Source organism: Palaemon carinicauda, chromosome 1 (genome assembly GCF_036898095.1).
Source record: "Palaemon carinicauda isolate YSFRI2023 chromosome 1, ASM3689809v2, whole genome shotgun sequence".
In the NCBI taxonomy this organism is placed as follows: Eukaryota; Metazoa; Arthropoda; class Malacostraca; order Decapoda; family Palaemonidae; genus Palaemon; species Palaemon carinicauda.
In genome coordinates this window covers 195,835,293-195,842,792 of record NC_090725.1, presented here as the reverse complement: position 1 = coordinate 195,842,792, position 7,500 = coordinate 195,835,293, and the positions used below count along the sequence as shown (strand labels likewise).

Genomic DNA, 7,500 nt, shown 5'->3' with positions numbered 1-7,500 from the left:
TGTATAAATCTTCAACGTCTCAACCAGTCTCAGAAAGCTTTATATATTACTTCAAATAAATTTTTAAATTAAAAATCACCACAATACGAACCACCAGTTGGAGTAACCAATTTTAGTTTATTGATTTCCGACTCATTACTCCCTAATGTCTATAATCTAATCTATAAGCTGACTTTTAGGTATAGGAATAGTTCACAAAGTATTGTGATATTAAATTTATTCATAGTAATTGTGACTGTAGGCTGCTAAACAGCAACAACTAACGTGTTGATACGACTTGGGTACTCTATTTGTGAAGCTTCTGCTTCCAAACAGCACCGTGTAACAGTCATTTTAGACCTTGAAAAGGCACATGATACTGCATATGATATACTTAAAACAATTCATAATTCAAGTTTACGAGGAGAGCTACCATTTTTCATTCGATCATTTATTTCTCATAGAGTGGCGGAAGCTCTATCAGTGACGAAATGTCAGGAAGGAGGTGTTCCCCAGGGTAGTGCGCTAAGTGTAACCTTATTTGCACTAGCTATTAATGGGAGATCCTCTGTCATTCTGCAAGATATTTTCAACGACATTTGTAGATGACCTCTCCATATCATTTGCTGAAGCCAAAATGGCAATAGTTGAAAGAAAACTGTAACACTAGATTGACAAAATTATTCAGTGGGCTGATATGAATCGTTCAAGTTTTCCATAAGCAAAACTACTGTTGTCCATTTTTGACATATTCGGGGTGTACATTTAGACCAGGATATATGCATCAAGGATAACGGATTCCATGAAGTTAGATTCTTAGGTTTGATATTTGATTGTAGGCTGAAATGGGTTCCTCACATAAAGGCATTAAAAGATAAATATCTTGAGGCTCTGAATATTTTGAAAGTATTGTCCCATACATCATGGGGCAGACCGCAAAACTATCTTAAAGTTATACAAGGCATTGATTTAAAAAAAAAAAATTTATAAATGTGAAATATACTCCTCAGCCACTCCAAGCCGATTAAAATATTTAGATTCTATATATCATACTTCTATCATATTGGCAACAGGAGCATTTGGAACTTTGCCCATTCCAGGCCTACTTGTTCATGCTGGAGAATTACCGTTAGATCTTTACCGAAAGTCTTCTATTATTCGGTATTGGTTTAAGTTGGAAAGACTTCCTAATTCTTTAGCTTGTCAGACTGCAAGCCTTGTAAGGCAATAAACATACCATGAGTTACACTCAAAGTACCCTGAACTGTATGGTTTTCGGGTGAAACAATTGATAGACAGCCTTGATATAGTTAGAACTAAGGTGCTTCCATTTAAGGTATCATCAATGACTCCATGGAAATTACCAGAGGTATCTTTTGTAAGAATTATATTGGAGTTAAAAAGAATATGACTGACTTAGAAGCCAGGTCCCTTTTTATGGAACATGTTGCAAAACATAAGGAATCAACTTTTATATATACTGATGGCTCCAAATCTGATGCTGGCGTTGGATTTGGGTTGTATAGTAATGCTTTTAATTGTAGAGGTGCACTTCCTCTAAGAGCTTCCATATATACGGCCGAACTATACGGTATACTAACCGCTGTTGAAAAAAATACCGTTGGCAGAGGGGTGTAATTTTATAATTTCTAGTGATGCAAGAAGTGTCCTCCAAGCTTTAGAAGTTTCTAATTCCAGTGAACCTTTAGTTTTAAAGATTTTAGAATGGCTATCTATCATAGGACTGTGTACCAACTGTGTGTCACACGATCGTACATAGTAACGACATTTCATTTTGTGTATATATCATGCTTGTATCTTCGCTCTCCCCCTCGCACTAATAAGAACCTGATATAACATGTCTGTTTTTCTCACCGTTAACTGTTAACCGGTGCGGTGTTGGTTTGAACATGAAATTGCCTGTTATGTTTTGTATGCCATTTTTTGCCTGGAGTCTGTATATAAAAGCGAGTGTTCTGTAATAAAATTACTCAGTTGCTTTCATCGTGCCTTTGAGTCACAACCTTCTCTCGGCCCGTCACATTGGTGACCCTGTGATGTTACGCCTTTAATACTTTTCTCTTGTGACTTCGTTGCAGACATTCCTACTTTTAAAACTGATACTTTAGTGACCAAAGAAAATTACCTGGTTTCATCAGACGATTTCGCAGTAAATACCAAACCTAAAGAAAATTTAGATTCGTTAGTATAAATAGCATAATACAGGCCTTTACTTCTTATTTATTTCAATCAATGAATGTTGCCTAAATCATACTAGTGTGTGTTAACACAAATTCATGGATAACATAAGGAGGGACAGATTATAGAGTTATCATTACAAATATTGACTTGAAGATTGTGGAAATGATAGTGTATATATGCTTTTAAAATGTCAATTTGATTTAAAATCTGTTTAGTTGGCACGTAACTCCCCTGAATTTTCATTGTAATTTGCATGGTAAGCTAATATCTTGAAATTTTTAATGAAAATGTTCTTTACAACAGTCTCATATGGAACTCGTAGATTTTCCTTTACCAATTGAAAATACTAAACCACGTCTCCATCGGTAAAACACAATTATTTGTAATCAACCAGTTTTTTCTCCTTAAAAGACGCAATTTCTAAAATAAAATTGTGATTCAAGTGCAGTTTAAATAAAAACACACACCGGTAACTGTTGTGAAAATATTTCACGTAAGCCTTGAACTTATTTTTGGGTAATAGTCCTCTTTTACTGACAGATAGTAAATTTTTCAGTATCTAATAATTGTGGCTCCAAATTTTTTATTTATTTATTATGGCTAACTTTTCGAGTGATGGTGATAGTCCAGCTTTTGTAATTGTTATTATTTTTTTTTTCAATAAAACCATTTAAACCTTTACTTAATACGACATATTAAATGTTAATTTTTCAATCATTGAATCGGTAGAAGATTACAATTAAAAGGAAAATACTACAGTAGATATACCGATGTCAGCTCACGTTCCAGGTTCAACAGGTCAGCCAACGCAGAGTCATATTTGTATTGACTCTGAGCCACAGCTTAAGTTATGAATCACCAATACTGCAACGTCACGTGCCCTCCTCTCAAACACGTGGTTAACCATAACAGTAGCCACCCATAGAGGCAATGTAAACAACAGGACCTACTGTGTGATCTATCTTTTTATTCATTCGTTAATTACATCAGTGACAGGGCCAAGTATCTGCGCAGTATTAAGCTATTCAAATATACGTGAAGAAAATAAAAGTTCAAATATAAAATACCATCTTTTTCCACAACCAAAGACATACATGGAGCAGTGGGTACATCCATGTTGTCATGAAGACAGGATTATAAGTTCGAATGCGAAAAGTATTTTCAAGTTCAAGAAACCAATAATTTTTTATCATGTAAAACTACCATCGCTTTGTTTATGTTATAAGACTCCCATAATATTGACTACCTACCAACACAAAGATTAAATCACATTATATAAAAGAAAAAAAATGGGGTGGGGGGGGGGGGGTGTTTAATAAGTAATGGTGGTGACCTTGACCTTCCACATGCTATAGATTTCAAATTTAGGCTAAGAAATGAAGTTGTTAGAGAAAAGGAAGGTAATGAGAGAAAATAGTAATATCACCACACTAGATAAATCCAAGTATAAGAATTTGACAAAGCAGGGGAATATATAACAAAAGAAAGTGAGTTAGAATGAAAACTATGTTTAACAGTGCAAGTGTTTAAGAATTTAGATTTTTATTTAGAAGAAAAAAAAAAGGTTTTTGGTGAGGTAGAACATCTTTTGTGAGGAAATCAGAAATAGAGAAAGATGCCGAGGGAGCAATTGAGGAAAAAGCTTTTAAATATATTGGGGAATATATTGTCAAGAAATGTATATATATATATGTATATATATATATATATATATATATATATATATATATATATATATATTCATATATATACACACAAACATATATTTCAGTATATGCATATATATATATATATATATATATATATATATATATATATATATATATATACAGTATATGTATATATAATATACATACATACATACATATATATATATATATATATATATATATATATATATATACATATGAATATATAGATATATATACATATGAATATATAGATATATAGATATAGATATAGATATATATATATATATATATATATATATATATATATATATATATATATATATATATATATATACATGAAAATATTTATATATGAATAGAATATATATATATATATATATATATATATATATAATTTTTTTTGCACATTTAAACGTGTTTCTTTCATATTTCAAATAAGCCATATATATTAATACATTAAAGTCTGGATTCTCTTAACGACCTGGGAATCAGAGCCCCAGGCGGAACCGCCCAAAGACTATGATATCGGACCAGCGGGGATTTGAACCCTCGTCCAGGATATCTGTATAACAGTGACCATACCACTCAGCCACGAAGAAAGATAAAAGTTAATGACAATTCTTCTATACATATACCTGTCAAATTCAGGTTTTCTGTACTTAGAATTGAAATCAACCCTTCTTCACCATCGTAGCTAATTAGTAGGTTTGGGACTTGGCAATCGATTAACGATAATTCTTTTTGCACATATATATATATATATATATATATATATATATATATATATATATATATATATATATGTATGTGTGTGTGTGTGTATACATAAATAAATAAATAAATAAATAAATATATATATATATATATATATATATATATATATATATATATATATATATATATATATAAAAGTATTTGATTAGATGGTCCCACCACTATTTACTTGGAGTCTTTACTAAAACCTCAGGACCAAACATTTAGAGACAGATAAAGTGCAATATGGATATGAAAACAAACTAAAGGCCGATTCACACGACCCGTTTTCTTTCCGACAGGCTGGGTGGTGGCTTACCGCCGTCGAAATGTTGTTCATTCACACGAGGCGTTCGGTATCCGTTTACCAGCGCGCGGTTTTCATTGTTTACTTAGACTCTGTCACGTGAGGACCGAGTAAATTACGATAATTTTGACACTTAAGATGTTGGTTGATAACTGTGTTGATAAAATAAGTTATGCAACTTCATAATGCTTTATGCACTATGCCAAGAATATTAAAATTGCGATAAATTACCTGTTTTATTTAATGCCTCTCCAGTCATTTTCCATATTTTTTATTTATGTAAATTATTTCTATACATCTTGTTTGCCATGTCAAACATCTCATACCCTTGAAAAAGTTCAATTAACCTCTAATACATGGTGTCAACAACAAACTAACTAATTTCTATGACTCTATACTATGAGGAAAAGTCGGGGTTGTAGGCCACGAAACGAACGGGTACAATACAGGTCCTCGTTCACACAAAACATCATCCACCCGCTGGTTGGGACGGGTGGCTAACGTCCGTCAAACCGGTCGGGGTTTCTTGGGAAGAAAGCCGAGCCGCCTCGGAAGGGCGACGTCCGAGGGCCGCCGTCTGCCTGACGGGTCGTGTGAACAGTTGCATTTGAATACACGTAAGAAACCTAGACGCCGCTTAACAGACGGCGAGCCTGTCGGAAAGAAAACGGGTCGTGTGAATCGGCCTTAAAGAGGCGGATACTCCTGCGACATGTAAGAAAAAGAAATGGACATGGGCAGGACATATAATGACAATGAGAGATAATAGATGGACATTAGAATTACAGAATGGCTTCTTAAATATGGCAAAAGAAGCAGAGAAATGAAGAGAAGACTATTCGATAGCTATATATAACATTCCAAAACATCGTACTGTCATCCCAAGGACCTTCGTATCCTTTAACATCAGTAAGCACCTCACGATATATGCAAAACAGTTGCCTAATACCCTATTGTGGACAGCCAAGTCTGCTATAGGTTGGCTACTTACACCTGTTTTTAGCATTTAGGCTCCGATGGACTATGCTAACGAACTCTTAAAGCATTCCTTTACTAATTACTGGTGGCAAAAAAATGTTTATTCTGCCGCCAACCTGTCATTATGTTATTATAATATGGCATTACCTTAACCGTTATCTGCGGTTCTTAGGGTCCATGATCTTCGGGGGAGAGTTCCAGGGGCAAAAACAAGGTTAGTTGCCAAGTATGAGTTATTGTGCAATTTAAGACTTGGTTTCTTAAATATTTTACCTTTGTATCATAAATGCACGAACAGGATGCTATTTAAAATGATACTTTGACTCTTATATGAAATTTAAGCAATGTGGCAGTGAAGCGTTTAAAACGCCTGAAAATACATTAAATAATGAATCGCAAGTTTGGTGGGGGATCGTGGACATGGTTTAGTCTAGGTCGAGAAGGTGGTGTTACAGTGTGTGTACGCCATATCACCCGCTTGCCGCTTGGATCATGCAGTGAAACTGTTAACAATGGTGTAGTGAAGTTTAAATTCGGCATATCAGTATATCGACCAGAAGTGACATGCGAACGATACCGAATATATAAAATCTAACCTACTCCTCAATTCGTCAGATTGTTCGCATTTCAATTTACTAATTACTGCGCCTATAACATAGAGATAAATTTAAGTCAAGCGCCAGCATCGAGTGAACGAAGGTAAGAAAGAAAGCACAACTTTGTATCGCAAGTGGGAAATCGGTAGATTTTTGAGAGAGAGAGAGAGAGAGAGAGAGAGAGAGAGAGAGAGAGAGAGAGAGAGAGAGAGAGAGAGAGAGAGAGATTAATACTTCCCAGGAAATACCGCAAATTCCGCTAACAGGCATTGATAAATTTTTTTCTTTTAATCGGGCCGGTTGATTCTGGTACATTCGGGTGAAACTCATTTTCATCAAACCAGTGAGTTGGTTGATGCTTGTGTGCTTGTAGGAAAGAAGTGGACTGACATATGAATGTAATTATGTAGCTTAAATAATTTATAGAACTATCCAAGTGCATTCACATGGACATGTACTTTTGCCATTACAAACTGTATTGTGACGCAAATTTGCACGGAAATTCACAGCCATCAGTACCAGTCGTGCTAACTGCAAAATGCGTGAATATTTTGGCCAACACTATTCCTTTGCCAGTAGCTGTAGGCTATGCACAAAAGATAACCTGAATATTAAAACCTAAATAGCAACAGCATGCTTCTAGCGTTGATATATGAAACCAAGGAAATAATTATCGCAAACCTACATACGATGTCTTGCTATCACGCACATTTTCTGCAGCTTTCCGTACTATTAAGTTTGTACTCTGTAGACGAAATTGCACATTAGCAAACATGAACCTATACTGCGAAACATTCGGTTTCATATTGTACAGCAACGTTGTCTTACAAGAAATATATGTGCTGTATTTACTGCGTTGGTTTAGTTTAGGTCAAAAAGTACCATTTATAATATTTTGTTTTCATGGAATAGAAAAGTTATTATTATTATTATTTTTTTTTTTTAACAATCGCCCTGTTCTTGTCTTTCTATTGAATTCAAACAATAACGCTAA

The 7,500-nt window shown here is 34.2% G+C and overlaps 1 protein-coding gene across 2 annotated transcripts in view; it reads left to right on the top strand.

Annotated features, from left to right (window-relative positions):
• The window catches only part of LOC137653372 (UDP-glucosyltransferase 2-like), a 123,135-nt gene that overhangs the window by 56,354 nt on the left and 59,281 nt on the right, over positions 1–7,500 (top strand). The window contains exon 1 of one of the 2 annotated variants that reach the window (XM_068386736.1): positions 6,297–6,609. The exons of the other annotated variant lie outside the window; for it this stretch is intronic. The gene's annotated coding sequence lies outside the window, so the exon portion shown is untranslated. Of the gene's footprint in view, positions 1–6,296; positions 6,610–7,500 lie in introns of those variants that run through there. 2 annotated transcript variants of the gene reach the window in all.